General features: G+C 38.0%; 1 protein-coding gene across 5 annotated transcripts in view; it reads right to left on the reverse strand.

The window, feature by feature from the left end:
- Positions 1 to 1,312: 1,312 nt before the first annotated feature.
- Positions 1,313 to 15,785, reverse strand: part of ZDHHC21 (zinc finger DHHC-type palmitoyltransferase 21) — a 50,911-nt gene continuing 36,438 nt past the window's right edge. For 2 of the 5 annotated variants that reach the window (XM_032676494.1, XM_032676491.1), the window contains one exon: positions 1,313 to 1,449. The gene's annotated coding sequence lies outside the window, so the exon portion shown is untranslated. Of the gene's footprint in view, positions 1,450 to 5,157; positions 5,253 to 12,788; positions 15,322 to 15,785 lie in introns of those variants that run through there. The other 3 variants (XM_032676493.1, XM_032676490.1, XM_032676492.1) reach the window with 2 other exon arrangements.

Raw genomic sequence — 15,785 nt, forward strand, 5'->3', positions numbered from 1 at the left:
AAAGGGGAGGGTTGACTTCTCCCAACAAAAGCACTAGCTGGACTGAGTAGTTATCAGTAACCCTGTAAGTACAAGCATGTGATTTAGGTACCCATCTGTCACATGAGAAGCAGAAGATTTCCTTGACCCTTAGCGTGGGGAGATTTCCTTGACTCTTAGTGTTTGATTTGTCTGTCAGTGCCTCAGGAAAGCCTTGTGCCCAACCAGTTGGTCAGTGTCATGTTATGGGAACCCTCAATGAACAGTCCTGCCCAATCAGAGGGCGATTTGACTGACTTACTCAGGGAAATGCAGCAGCATTAGAGAGACCCCTCAGCAGGTCTTCCCACTTTATGACTTCTCAGTGGGTCTTCCACTTTGTTAGTTACCCATTGCCAGTGACTGCCAGAACCCATGAAGGACTCACATAACAGTTTACAGAATAACACTCTTTTAATATAAAATTGTGACAGGTTAAAGTTCGAGGGTTGCCCAGTGATAGTATCTGACTGCAAAAACATATTCAAAGCAATACACAGACAAGCTTTAATCCCCAGTAAAGGTATTCAATGTGCATAGAGTATCGTTCTTACCCAATAGTGTCCTATGGAGGAGAAGACAGGTTCAGCCTATCGTCTGATCCCAGCAGTTACAATGGAGTCTTCCCTAACTTTCCCCACATTCTCAACTTACTTTTATGCTGTTTCTTTATATTTAGATGGAGCTTGAGTGACTTGAGTCATAAATACCTTTGTTACTGATTGCTGTAAAATTTTCTTGCTTCATTTTTAAAGATAAAGTCAAGAAAATACAGAGCACATGCCCAGTGTGGGGTGGTCATACCTTGGAGGTGGGTAACTTTGGGATGGAGGTGTGCACTATATTATAATTAAGCTTTAATGAAGTTGATCTGAGCAGACAGATTTCACCACAGTTGTTGGCTCAGCAGCAGGACAACGTCTCCCATCTCCCTTGGGTGACAGGTGCTATGCAGTTTATCATCTGCAAAATACCATTGAGTCCCCCACCCTGCAAGGATTTCTAGAACCTGGCCACAGTGTTTCCACTGTGCTCCACCCCCTGTTCCATCCCCCTTAGCAGGTGTTTACTGTTGTAAGGGGAGTCACTGCGGAGCTGCCAAGTGCATTTCATCCACTGAGTAGCAGGCATTTTATCCTATAATTTCTGTACCATTATAATTCTGTTAGGATGTGAATATACATCTGAGTTTCCTCTAATTTTACCCCTGACATCTTTCCATACCATCCATATATGCTGAATGCCTGGTACTATTTTGACTTGATAGGAGTTTTGGCCTGCTTTGTTGCTTGGGTTTGTTTTTTTTTCATATTCATGTGTTTCTGCATCTTTGTTTTGTCCAGTTTTAACAGATAAAGTTTAGCATTGTGGGCAGACCATGAAGTCCAACAAAGTGACAAATCCTCTGCTGTCACACGAGATACCTCACACCTACAGGAAAGAGCAAACATGGTGAATTAGAAGCAGAGGGAGAGGGAGTTCAGTGGTGCAGCACTAGAAGAAGCTAGCCCAAGTCTTTCAGTTCATCATCTTTCCATACCCAGTGAGCACAAAACAGCAAACTATAACAGAGAACAGCAAGCCCTGTGTAAATGGAAAGAAGCGTAAACTTAGCTCAGTTCATATCTGGGAAAATTATTATTATCTGTCTGAAAATGGTTCAGAGTCTCAGGAGTGTCAATTTTTTAAAGCTTGTTCCCAAAAGAAATTCATAATAATGTAGATCAATTCATCTAAGCACTTAAAATTCTAAGGATGTAATAGGCATATTGAGTTAATCAATTTCAACCACCTAGCCAACTCCTCTGGCTAATAATAATCAAAAGATATTTAGTTCATGGTATAGATTCTTACCTTCAAATGCCCATTGGCTTTTGTGAAATAACTGCACAAGATATTTGGATAGAGACAGCATATCCAGCAAAGAGCTCATTAAACAAGTAGACCCACAGTTGCTGTCCTCCTCACAAGCTAATTTTACAGTGCTTATTTGCCATCCATTTTACATGATAAATAAATACAGCTCATGTTACATAACACTGGTTTTCTACACAACTACACCACTGTAATACAATACAGATCCATATTCATAAACTTTAGGAATTATAACCTTAAGTGCATTTCAGGTACGTTTACCAAAACCTTTTCTAGACCTAACACTAATAAGGAACCTCATCAGTACTCTCCTAGGTGCAGACATAATACTTTCTCTCCACCCCCTTTTAAGAAATACATTGTTGTTTACTGCCTATCTTTTATGAGAAAACAGATTGCTCTTCCATCCATTGACATAATTTTTTCCTAATTCCTTTATCAGAATCAGCCACAAATTGCTATCAGAAAATTTGCCATTGTTGACTTTATCAAACAAAAGAGATGCAGTTGAGATAACTGTTTCAACTAAATACTATTCTGTATTATCTGCTTTTCAGATTAATTCAAGATCTGCTTGTAAGCATATTGTTTAGACTTCTCCAAAACTGCCAAAGTATTCATACTCATCCGTACATACACATTAATTTCAACTGTGAAATTAATTTTTCACAATTTTTTTCTAAGCAGTTAAATAGGATATCTAGAGAGTGACACATCTTAGATGTAGCATTAATCTCTGTTCAATTGCATTTGAGTTAATTTTTCAGAAAACAGCATCTACATTTAATGAGAAGACTCTTTGAAGTCTAGGGATATCAATTTGGCTGGCTAATAGATTCAGAAAAGGAGTAATTTTTGCTTGCCTGACAAAGGCATGCAGGTAAGAAATCTGATCAGTTGGATGTGACGGCGGATGAAGTTCAACAATTCCTTCAGTGCTCCATCTTCTTCTTTTTGGTATCTGCAGCTTTGACAGACTTGAAATGTCTAGTTTTTGAAAAATGAGTTCTGTGTGGAATTTACAGGAAGACTTGGGAAGTGTGCACTGTGTGTCCCAGCCAGATGCACCCGTTCATAACTCAGCAATTCCATGGGGAAGCTCCAAGGAATTGTGCTTAACAGAATAAAAAACAGCTGAACTGATGACAGAAGAAAGGATAATGAGACCAAATAAGAGATTTTTTTCACCAAAAATGCTAGTATATAGTGACAAAACATCATTTGCTTTTACCGATAGATAGCTTTCATATAAAACAGTTTCAATGTCTTTCATTGTGGCCTTCTGTTAACATCACAAACCTACACTGCTGCACTAAGAATTGACTTTTATGCCCCACAAACACCACCAGGAACAAACTAATAAACAGACAGGGAGTATCAGTGATGGTGAAGATAAAGGCTTACTGAAACAACACAAGCATGGTTTCAGACCTTTTGAAAGTAATTGCTTTTGGCAACTTGAGGTCTGTGGGCTGGCAAAATGTCATTTAGTACCACTATGCCAACAGAAGAGGTGTCCCTAAACTGACACTGAACAGAAAGTCACTTTGAGTGAGAAAATGAAGATAATGGCATGGCATTGATTCAAAAATATGAAAAACACTCTGTTGAAAAGTTCTTCAAAACCAAACACTTTCTTGTAAAAAAGCCCAATTTAAGCTGCCATTTTGAAATTAAATAGTTCAATTGTATATACTTCAAAACTTGAGCTGATCAGGATAAAATGTGATGTTTGCAAGTATACTGATTTCATTGAACAGTTATAAATCAGGTCCTGAAAATTACTTACTCAGTTCAGTTCAGCATCTTCTACTTACTTACTGAGGTCCAGTCATACATTTACCTCAGAGAACTGCAAGTAAAGCTGTGTTTATGCAGCAGGTACTCAGACACAATGCTGCTGGACACCTGATTAGTTTCCAGTTCTCATTGAAAAGGTGTAAGATGCTCACACAGTCACAATCCTTCCCCTTTATCTTTTTCTGAGAAGCTATACAGGTGTTAAGTTGATCTTGTAGGAATTTGGCATTTAGGTGCCCAGTAGAACATCAGCATTTTATAGTTTAGACTTTATGTGAATCTTTCCACAAAGCAAGTCTTTTAGCAGGGACTGTACAATCCTTCAGTTATCAGTTCTTGCTTGTCTTTTGGTATGGGCCAAGCCACTGTTTAACTGGCAGATGACAAAAAGTGGGAGTGCTTGAGTTCCACCTGACATCATGCATTTGTTTCAAGTGACAACACTTGAGGCTTTTGACTTGAAAGAAGCTTACACAGAGTCTGTCAGAGAAAAGAGATACTCATGTTCAGGTATCTCACCTGGGGAAGCAGGCCAGCGCCCAAGCTTCTTACAGGTAAAATAATTTCTAACTGCTTCCTCTGCTTGGTAACAAATTTTTATTTCCCTGACTTTACAAGGCCCTTCTCTCCAATTCACAAGGAGATGCCTCTGAGGCATGGAGGATGGTGCTAGATCTCTCTGTTCATACAAAAAGCAAGCAAGAAAGAAGGGTCACAGAGACACACAGTAGCCCCACCTCTGCCTGGTATGCTGTGGCTGCAGTGCTGTAGCTTCATCTACTGAAGACTACACGGGTCAAAAAATCTACTTGCAAAGGTTGATCAAGATGCAGGAAAACAACAAACAAACAAACAAACAAACCCAAAACAAAGCAAACAACAAAACCCAAAAACACCCAAAGAAAACAGAAAAAAAGCCCCAAACCAAAACCAAATCCAACACCAAAAAAACCCCAAACCAATGCACTTGGACCAGTGGAAAAGGCATTTGCCTCTCTCAGAATACTGATTATAAGGATATGAGATTATTTGACTAGTCTAAGAAAAAATAATCTCTTGGCTGATTTGTTCTGTGAGTATTAAAGCAGAAGAACAAGGAAACCATATCCTGATTTTTCAGTGCCAGGATTAAGAACACTTGACATAAAGCTGAACAGCTGATGATGCTGAAGATGTTGTACTACTGGTGAGTGAAAAACTTACAATTAAAATTTCCTGTCCCAGATGTTAGTAACAAATAACCAGAATTTTTCCCCATCCATACACATGCTGCATGTATGGGGTTTTCTAGAAATATGCTCTGAATGTGCAACCGTGTAGAAAAGAGCCAAATTGGATGCAGAAAAGTATTTTCAATTTCCCTACAAGTAGTTTCTATAATAAAGGCATATGCATAAAACTTCAACATTTGAAAACAAAATAAATTTACCTCAACGTGATCACCTATGGCATACTCATCTGTTATCCTTAATCCAAATTCAAAGGTAGAAACTAAATGCAGCTTCTTATATGATCTTTCTCCTTGGTCATTGGTGTATCCAAAGGTTTATCAGGATGAGCTGAAAAACATGTACTTCAAATTCCAATCACCTATGCACTGTTGGATGTTAGGAAACTCAAATTCCATATCTGACCTGGGATATGGCTGTTTCTTCTGAATTGGATTATCCATGTTTCTGTGACCTGGATAATACACCTTTGGCCCTGCAGATTTACACAACTTCCACTTCAGAAACCCAGGTGTTGCCAAAAGAATCAGAGGTCACACAGAGAACTCAGATCTTCTGAGTCCCAGACCTGCAGTCTAACTCAGTGAGTTAGCATCCATTAGCAAAAAAAAATTATCAATTCCACCTTTATAGGGTTCAAATTACTGCATTGTCTGCACTTACCCTTCTTACACTTTATATTTACAAAGAAAGAAGAGCTCATCACCTACATGGCAGCCAACAGACTGCAGATTTTAAGGGATTTTGGCCACAGCTATAGAAAAGCCCTAGCTTCATCGTATAAAACTGAGGTTGTGAGCATATCCTAACCAGTAAGATCACGTCATATTTGGGAATAAATGGCTACTCAGGCTTGATAGCGTTGTTATTCCTCAGCAGTTCTGAATTCTATTCATATCCAGTTATGTTCATCTCTGTGCCACTGAAATGCAGTTTTATGGCTTACTGCATACAAAGCTGCATGTGCTATTAGTTCTTAAACTAATCCTTTGGCAAAAAGAATGTTTTTGAAATGGGAAGTCTAATGAGAAAAATATTGTGAAACTAGAAGACATAAAAAGAGTGTGCTGTAACTGATACAAATTCTGACCTGAGTTTTTTTATCAGTTTAGCTTAGCTGTATTTTACTCAGACTGTCTGCCATTCTTCCTCAAGCCTGTTTACTCAGCTGGATGTCTACAGAGTCCAATTTTCCCTCTAACTGCCCTTCCACACTAGTATAACTGCAGCTCATACAGGTAATTGGTCTGCCTACAGGAGTGTCTGCAAGCATTTGTTCATCTGTACTATCTAGCTGCCTCTTAAAATGTATTTGTAGACTCAAAGTACTGTTTCATTTAGTTTATATAATGATAAAACACATCAAGAAACACTTCCAGGAGCTTTAGGCACTCAAAATACTGGAGTGTATATATTAAAATTACTTTCATGGGCAAGTGGGAATACATCTCTGTTCCCACACATCAGAAAGATGGCATGCACTCTCACAAGTCAGTTGTGTCTAATTACTAAGTATCTAAATACTAAACTAAATAAATGTCATAGCAGAGATAACCAGATTTGAAATTATTATATGGGGAAAAGAGGCCCATTGAAATTTCAGACATGAGAAACTGAAATTATTGCAGAAGGTAAAAACAGCCTTTTCTGGAATACACACAGAACAAAGAATTTAAAGGCTCGTTTTATGCTATTGTGGAAGGATCAGTATGGAAGTGATTTTTATTTTGTTATTTGAAGAATCTGGTTCTTGGGTTGGAACAGAAGACACACGTCTGTGGCCAAACCATCGTCATTTAGTTTTGTGACCCTACTCATGAAGTGACAGAGTTCAGGTATTTTAATCATTTCCTTGCAGGCATAATCACTGTTTTTTCTTTGGTTCACTAGTCTTGCAGTGAATCTTCCCCGGCATCTAGGATCTTCCCTTAGTTCTTCTAAAGCTGAGATTACTGCTCACACCATACTGAGCAGCTTTTATTTCCCTCTAATACTTTTTTCTGTGGCCACTATTGCACTCTTTTTGCATGTTTAAAGCCAGTATCCCATTTGAAATAAAATGTTTGAAACTTCTCTGCATCAAAATCTGACATAAATTCACATGTACACAAACAGGAGACCTGCTGGTTCAGATTCACTTAGCTCTCTCAAAAGCTGTTCCAAAGATGAATTATCTAATACATCGTATAAAAAATTTACAAAAAAAGGCAAAGATTAAAAAAACCCAACAATTCCGCTTTTGTAATTTGAAAAATGGCAATTTATAAAACTTTAGTTTATACCTACATCAGAGGTTCCTACTCTGCTTGGAGTTACAGACAACTGTGATTAGGTAGACTGTAACAGTAACCAATACTATAACTAGTGTTGTTACACCAACACTATTTGGTATACTAATCTCAGTGGAGAAAGTTTCCAACGCTTCCACCAACATTCAACTTTTTTCTTAAAAGTAAACAAGAGCTCAGATAATAAGTACTTCATTAACTATTCAGTAATTTTTCCCAGTTCAGTTTTTCAAAACAATCATTTGGGATTATAGCCTATTCTCTTGTAACAAAAACAAATATTCAGCAATGAGAGTAATTTATAACAGAATTAGGAAAATGTAAAAACAGACTGGAAAAATATTAGCCAACTATTTACACAACTTTAAACCAATATAAATGAATCCAGAGGAGAAAAGAAGCTTTTATTTTTTTATTTAAAAATAAGATTTCCAAAAAATGCGAGATGAAAGAATTCTCAATAGGAATGAAAAAATAATCTATAACTTAAATAATTTTTAAAAAACCCACAGAAATTGTAAACAAAGATGAATAAAAAACAATACACTGCTTATCAGCTGGATATACTGTTACACTTTCAGATTTCATGAAAAGAATACCAGAGTAAGCTTCCCTGTTTTGATATTATTCAACCATTCACCTCATACATTACCCATTCAGATATAAGCAGTGTTAGACCTTGTAATTTTCAACAACTCCAGTATGAACATTATTCAGCATTATTTGAAAACAGTCAAAATCAAACTATCACAAATCAGTAAAACTCAATCACATGCCCATGTGAGAGCTACAAAATTCAGAATGCTAATTTACAAAATCAGTATTATTTTGCTATTTGTTAAGTAGATAGAGTGATAATTGTCTATCTATAGGCTACACTGTGATCTACAGATATCAGTCTTGGAATGTGAATAAATAAATACACATAAATTTTAATGTTTCCTATTTTTCTAACTGAAAAGTACATGTTCTACTGTAATATAAGCTATTCTTACAGTTATACAGGTGATACTTAGATGACTCTTGCTGCAACAACTGGTTTTTAATCACTCCACACCATAGTCTGGACAAGACATGAGATGCCACTGCACAATTTCAGCCAAAACTAAGTCCACGTCTAATGCAGCCCCCAGATACAATTATTTCAAACACCTCTTGAATTTTAAAAGCTCAGTGGCTGAGAAAGTGGTACAAAAATCTTTTGAAGAACACTTTCTGAAGTATCCAGTCATGCAGCATGTCACCTAAGTATGGACACTGTATTTAGTATGGACACTGTATTTATGGACTCTTCCCAAAAGCAATTCCTAGCATCATTCACCATCACACAGACAGTTTTGAGGTCCTAATACTTTGCCTAATTAGAATTAGATTCAAAACTATTAGCAGGGTAAAATCACTCCCTCAGCCTGTTGGCCACACTTTGATGTAGCCCAGGATGAAGCTGGTTTCCTGGGCTGCAAGTGCAGGTTTATCAGGTCATTTTGAGCTTCTCATCAACCAAACATGATAATGTGAATCCTGAATTATCCTGAATTTTTCTAAATGTGAATGACAATGTGGTTTGTCATTATGTGCTGGTCTTGGCCGGGGTAGGGTTAATGGTCTTCAGAGTAGCTAATAAGGGGCTGTGTTTTGGATTTGTGCTGGAAAACAGTGTTGATAACAAAGGGATGTTTTCCTTACTGCTAAGCAGCACTTAGCATCAAGGCCTCTCTGCTCCTTACACAAACCCCACCATTGAGGAGGCTGGGGGGACACAAGGAGTTGGGAGGGGACATGGCTGGGACAGCTGACCCCAACTGACCCCAGAGATATTCCATACCACATGGTGTCATGCTCAGCATACAGAGCAGGGCAAGGAGGAAGGCGTTTGCCTTCCCAAGTCCCTGTCATGTGTGCTGGAGCCCTGCTTTCTGGAGATGGCTGAACACCTGCCTGCCATGGAAAGTAGTGAATTAATTCCTTGTTTGCTCTGCTTGTATACACAGCTTTTGCTTATCCATCAAAACCTTCTGATTGTCCTTACCTTGATCCATGAGTTTTCTCACTTTTACAATTCTCTCCCTCATCCTGTTTGGGGGGGAAGTGAGTGGGCAGCTAAATGGTGCTTAGGTGTTGGCTGGGGTTAAGCCATGACACATGACATCCCACTTGGTGTTTTATAAACCATGTGTTCATACAATAATGAATCAAAATAAACTAACAGGAATATCCGAAGAACAGCTCAGAACATATTTTAAAGCAGTTATGTAAATTAATAAAGACTGAGGCATAGGAGATTCGATTTATTCTTAAAATTCCAAGTATATGAGAATTCAAGACTCACAACTGGACCAGCTTTAAAAAGCTGCTTTTTGGCACAAGAGTCATGCACCTCCTGCTGCTAAATGTACCTGTGGCAGAACTGCAGCGTTGCATGTATTGGCTTAGATTAGGAGATACTGACTCAGGCAATAAAAGATAATAACAACTTGAATTTTACACAAAATAATGCTGAAGGTTACCAAAAGCTCAAGCTGTGATTTATTACAGAAAAAAAAAAAGGCAGTACTTTTTCAAAACCAATTAAATGGTGTGACAACTTCCCTCTGCATATTTCAGTGTAAACAATCCATAAAAATTATCAGATCTCTTAGCAACTGATGATTTGCTCTCAACCCAAACCCAAATGGAACCAGGGATTTGGAATATAAATTTTTTTTTTTTTTTATTAAATCAAACCAATACTCAGTCTCTCAACACGCTTCCTAGGCTACTTTATCTCATTGTCAATTCTGGCCAAGATGATACAAACAGAACTGCAGGTAGGACTATGCTGTGCTGCTGTATGCTCAGTGAAAGAGAGGAAAAGACCACCAAAATTGGAAGTGAGCAGAGAAATGAAAGAAGTCATTTTTAGGTAGTAACTTTTAGGTAGAAAATGAATAACAACAAGAGTGATTTTCTCTGGGTAATGAGACTCAAATACAACCAAGAAAGCTCTGATGTCTTACAGAAGTCGTAACTGTAAATTGCTCAAAAGTAGAATTCTTCCCAGGACAAAGAAATGCTCTTGAAAACATTCTAATTTGCACTGCCTTGAACCTTCCCTACCACATATACATGTTATGGAAACACTGAGTGTCAAATAGCAAATACTTTGGACCAAGGGTCTGGAACTGAATGAGAAGTGACTATCACCTGATTTGTTGGAGACACTACCAACAGGTTCGGCCTCTGAGCCATTGACAGAAGTTATTTTTAAACCTAATTCCTTCCCCGTGAAACACAAAAATGCATCATGTCATTAATGGCAAGCATCAACTACTGAGAAGGAAAATTAAGCCAACTTGAGCCTTAAGTCATCTGGTTAAAACAAAGTGCAAAGTTTCTGGAGGTCTGGGACCTCTAATTCAAAGGCCCTTCAAGGATTCGCACTAGTTAGCACAGCAGAAAATCTAAGCACGAGATCTATGGGCCACAAGGCATAATCTCAAGTAAGTATTACCTCGTACCTGACGACTAACCTGATGCAGCTGGAAGGCAGTAGCTGAGGTCTACCAGGACTTCAAGAAGCACACCAGCACACCATGTGCCCACTACTCATTCAGCCTAGGTAAGAGCTAACAGACAGCTACACAACGGCTATCAGGTATGACTAACAGTGATTTATACTGGGGGCAATAAAGAAAAATCCTTTCAGAGGGAAATGGTCTGACTGAGAAGGGACAGGCCCTGAGAAATGCGTACACCAGGCTTGCACTATGTATATACAAACTGTTAGGATTATTTTTATCAGTCGGATCACTTAATTAGATTCAAAACCTTGCTCTAGAGACTTTAATGCCAGATATGAGATTTTTCAGTTAAACTAAGCTAGCTGTTTCCTGAAGTGCAAAAAAACCAGAAACAGTACCCTTGTCTTCTGACAGTTAACTTTCAGTCAGTTACAAGACTATGAATAAAAGTGATTTTTTATACACAATGCTGAAAAAATTAATTTTTGTGCTTGTAGTTTAGAAGTACAAGAGAGAATGAGAAGTACTAGGTGGCACTAGTTAAGATCTGCATTGTTTCATGCAGCTCTTATTCAGAAAGGGCACTTAGATTTTATTTTAGGAATAGTTTAGAAGTGCTAATTCAGTATTATTGATGGGAATATATGTAGAATAAGCACCAATCTTTGTCCAGAAAGATCAAGACCACACCCTACATTTAAAACAAAAAAAAAATATAAAAAATAAGGAATGCAGTGATATTTTCAGTTGGGATATTGAGAAAATTGCCAACAGTCAATTGTATTTGTGTTGCTTCAATGAAGCTATGTTGGCCTCCTACCAGTGAACTGCAGTGAAATTGAGTGCAAAAGTGGAACATAGCCAAGTTAAGTAACCCATATAATTGATAGCATCCTCAAATGTATGACAGAAACTCCTGCTCTTTGCAATGACTTCAACTGGTAACTTTGATATCAAATCAAAACAACACTTTTGGCCCACCTCCATTTTCTCTGTGCTTTTATGAATCTTCTGGTCATGTCTGCCCCCTCTAGATGCATAACAAGGAGTAAGCTGCCTAGCTTAAACTCCATCCTAAAAATTGGTTCTTAGTTCCTTCTCCTCAAGACTGAAAATGACTGTGTATCTGAACTACTCCAGCAGCTGTGAGATGGAACCCTCTACTTCAAGCAGTACATCTGAGGACAGGTTCATAGACATTATTTAATGCATTATCTTTTATTATAGACATGGGGATTTTCAAATGAAATCTCAAATCCCTGAATATTACGAGAAGATAGGTAGGTAGCATTTTTTGGGTCCTACCAGGAGCTACCCACACAGCAAATAAACTAGCTGCTCTCAAATTGTTTCCAGGGGCTTTTTAATTTGTTCTTCAACTTCTCTTTGTGCCTCTCAGGAAATCAAACATTGCCAAGTCAGAAGCTAATATCCACTGTGCTCAATGAAGCATGTGTTGTTCTGATATTATATTAGGATGAAATTCAGTAACATTGTCCATAAGTTTTTTTTAAATGCCTAACAATGACAAACATTAATCAGTACTAAGAATGCAGTTTCTACTAAAACAAAAAATCATAAAGGAGACCTGGAGGGAAAGAAGTGGATTTCAAAGGAAAGGTTCAATGGATTCAAGAATTTCAAATTAGATCATAAAAGCCAGCTGATCTTTTTCTGATGGAACAAACTCTTCTGAGAATCAGTTTCAGAAACATTACTCTGATAAACTATAACATGATATGGTCATTCAGTCAAATGTAAAAAAAATAAAAAATTATTCATTTTACCCTCTTAGAGGCCTCTCATTCAAGAATACAGTTCAGTACCTCCTAAAACATGGAAGATTCTCCAAATTCTCCTTTCTGTTCTCTAAATACCTAGAAAAGGGCAGAAATGACATAGCAGCCTTAATCATATTACATATTGATTCCTAATGTTGTGATGGATAGGAGGCTAAGAAAAGCAGATTTATAAAAAAAGAAAAAAAAGAAAAAAAAAAGAAAACTTCCAATACAGAAACATTTGAACGTCGCGAATCTGCGAAAACAACACTTTCGTTCGAGAATTCGTTTGGGGAATCGGGCAAGGTTTCATGGACAGGGCTCCTGCTCGGCTCCCGGGGAGCGGCCCCTCGCCCCTCGCGGCCCGCGCATCGCCGCTGTCGCGACGGGCAACTGGCGACAGGGGGCGCGTGCTCGTGCCCGGCCCCTGGGACACGGGCTGCTCCCGGATCCTCCATCCCCCACGGAGCCCGCGGAACTGCACTGCCCCGCGGCTCGGCTGCGCACCGGGCACACAACGAAGCGCTCTGTTTACCACCGAGGCTCCCGCCGTCGGGCGCGCTCTGCGCGACAGGTTTGGTGCTCCAGGCACTGTTTCGGTAATACAGTAACGCCAGGAAACAATTATATGCCCCCCCCCCGGTAAATGTAAAAAAAAAAATAGTTAAATTCGTGATCCTCTTTCAGAATAAGGTTCAGAACAGTAAAATCTCCTAACTACGATAACTGATTAGCACGAAAAATCTTCTAAAAAGCTTCTGTGTTTCACTCATGGAACATTTAAATATTGGCATGGAAAATGAAACTGCTATTATTCCCCTGTATATGCCAGAGACTATAATAGTGGCATTGCTTTAAAAAAGAGAAAAAAGGGGGGGGAGGGGGAGGGGAGAGAATACAGCCATGACTTTATTATGACTATCCACATTCTTTTTCATTTCCAGCACTGTCCCAGTTTTTTGTTAAATATTGCGGCCAATACCACCTTAACGAAGTCTAGGCTCACTAAAACTGGCATGAAAAAAATGGTTGAATATTAGGCTTCAAATTTAAAACAATAAAACAATCCACCTATTTTTAAAAAGAGAGGAAAAGTAAAGTTGGAATCAAATGGTTAAAAGTCTACAAAAGTTTAAAATTCAAGTGATTTTTAAGATGCACCCTTTGGAACTGCCATTGGGGATCATCAAACGCTGTTAATTCAGATAAGGGACTCTAACATAGACAGAAACTGGATTACAAACGACTCTTTAAAATCTGTTACAAACACCACTCGTGACAAGTCTTGCCCTTCATTTTTGGATGAACTGTTCACAAATAAAGTATTACTTCCTACACAACCTACATATATTAAATCCTGATTTTGTATCTTTTATTGTGTCCAGATTGCAGGCTGCCATTTAAGGTGGAACATAGTCCTGTTAGACTACGCAAAAAACATCATAAGCAGCATAAACTAAACCACTGAATTTCTAGAAGAAATTCACAGTACTTCCACAATCATCCATGTGATATTTGTACAGAGTACAGAGGGCTAAAATAAGTTACATAATTTTCTAGATACAGAAGGCCGAACCAGTACTTTGGCAATTGTCATTTACCAGATATGAAAGATATGCCTTCTTGGTTAACTACTTCCATACTTAAAGGAACAACAAGTTTATCTACATCAACACAATACCCAATTAAATGAGTTAATATATTTCACTGAACACGTTAGTACAATCTATATTTATGTATAAATATTTTAAATATTTGTATTTCCAATATACAAACACCCAGACTTCCAGCTAATCATGACTAAAGAAATACAAAATTTATAACTTTATTGACAATATAACTCTTTTTTATGGTACATTATGCTAACTAACTACATCTGCATTTTTAAAAAGTAAGCATTCCAGTATTTGCACTATGCAACTTCTTTGTTGAATTACTGCAAGGAAATCTCAGGAGATAGGAAAACACGCTTCTCATTTGGACAGTTTACCCTGGAATATTAATCCTGCTTGTTGACATAGAGACATGAATAATTTCAGTAAGATCATATCTAGCCGAAGGTCACTGTAAGATGTAGAGACTTCTCTATATAAACATACACATTTATGTGTATTATAAAATCAAAAACCTCTCTGAGAAAGGTTTAGGAAGTAGTCTGCCTCAGTTTTAAATGTTGCCTTTTATGTGCGGTGCTGCAGGATTACTATTGCATATTATAAATAACTGGAAGTATCAGTTCAACGCATGCAGAAAAAAAAGACATTATCTAGACAGACCTGATGATAAAACACTAAAAAAAATTCAAGGCAGAATAAGACACTTGGAGTAGAAATCTAACCATAATTAAACTTCAGTGCTTCCTACCAAAAAAAAAAAAAAAAAAAAAGGTTAAAAAAAAAAGGACAGTACCAAACAAATAGAGGAAGAGTGCATTTCAGTCATTTGCTTTTGGTATTAATCTCAAAACCAAAAGAAATCTCTTGGAAAGCTAATCTGAAATAAATATGCATAAAGTTAACAATCAATTTGCATTAATCTCAGAACAAATCAACACCACAACTAAAATAATGCCTGGGGCACATTGTGATGCCTACAACTGGATTTTAATTGACTTGAAGACTGTCATAGTCCTATTATCATAAACCTGTAACTGCACTTCCAGCATGGAGGACCCTCTGTGCCCACTATCCATCTGTTTAGACATGATTGGCAAAGTGGTAGGGAACTCGCAGTGGTTGCCTCTGCCTGAAAGGAATAAACCACAGGATCTTCCCAGTGAGTGCCAAAAACTTCTGAGAAGGTCTGCTGCCATGGCTTTCGGGGCCTCGATCTACAGGAAGACAGCATTATTAGTGAAAGACAGCATGCCCACGGTGCACTTCAGTCAGCTAGAACAATGTAGGTTGGCTGGGGATCCTTTCTGGACTCTGATGAATTGTGCCTCAGCATCACAAATACAACTTTCATTACAGCACACAGCTGAGACTTAACTTTGGAGAACAGAAACTATCTGGGTCATCAATGAAACAAAAAGCAACTTCTGAAGCAGAGGAGACCTCAGAATCAATGAATTGTTATGTCAAAACACAGCAGAAAGTATATTTTGATCTGTACTTTGAAAGAAAATATAGTTTCCACTAGGTTTGGGTAGAGAGGTTACTTTGTGTACAACCATACTAAAAGAGTAGTGAGCTGCCTGCTAAAGATAGGAAGTATAAGGCACAGTACCATGCAAAATCACCTTAACAAAGTGCCTTCAGTTCCTTTACTCTCTCACGCCTGTTTAAAAAAACC

This window comes from Chiroxiphia lanceolata, chromosome Z (assembly GCF_009829145.1).
Source record: "Chiroxiphia lanceolata isolate bChiLan1 chromosome Z, bChiLan1.pri, whole genome shotgun sequence".
NCBI classification, from domain to species: Eukaryota; Metazoa; Chordata; class Aves; order Passeriformes; family Pipridae; genus Chiroxiphia; species Chiroxiphia lanceolata.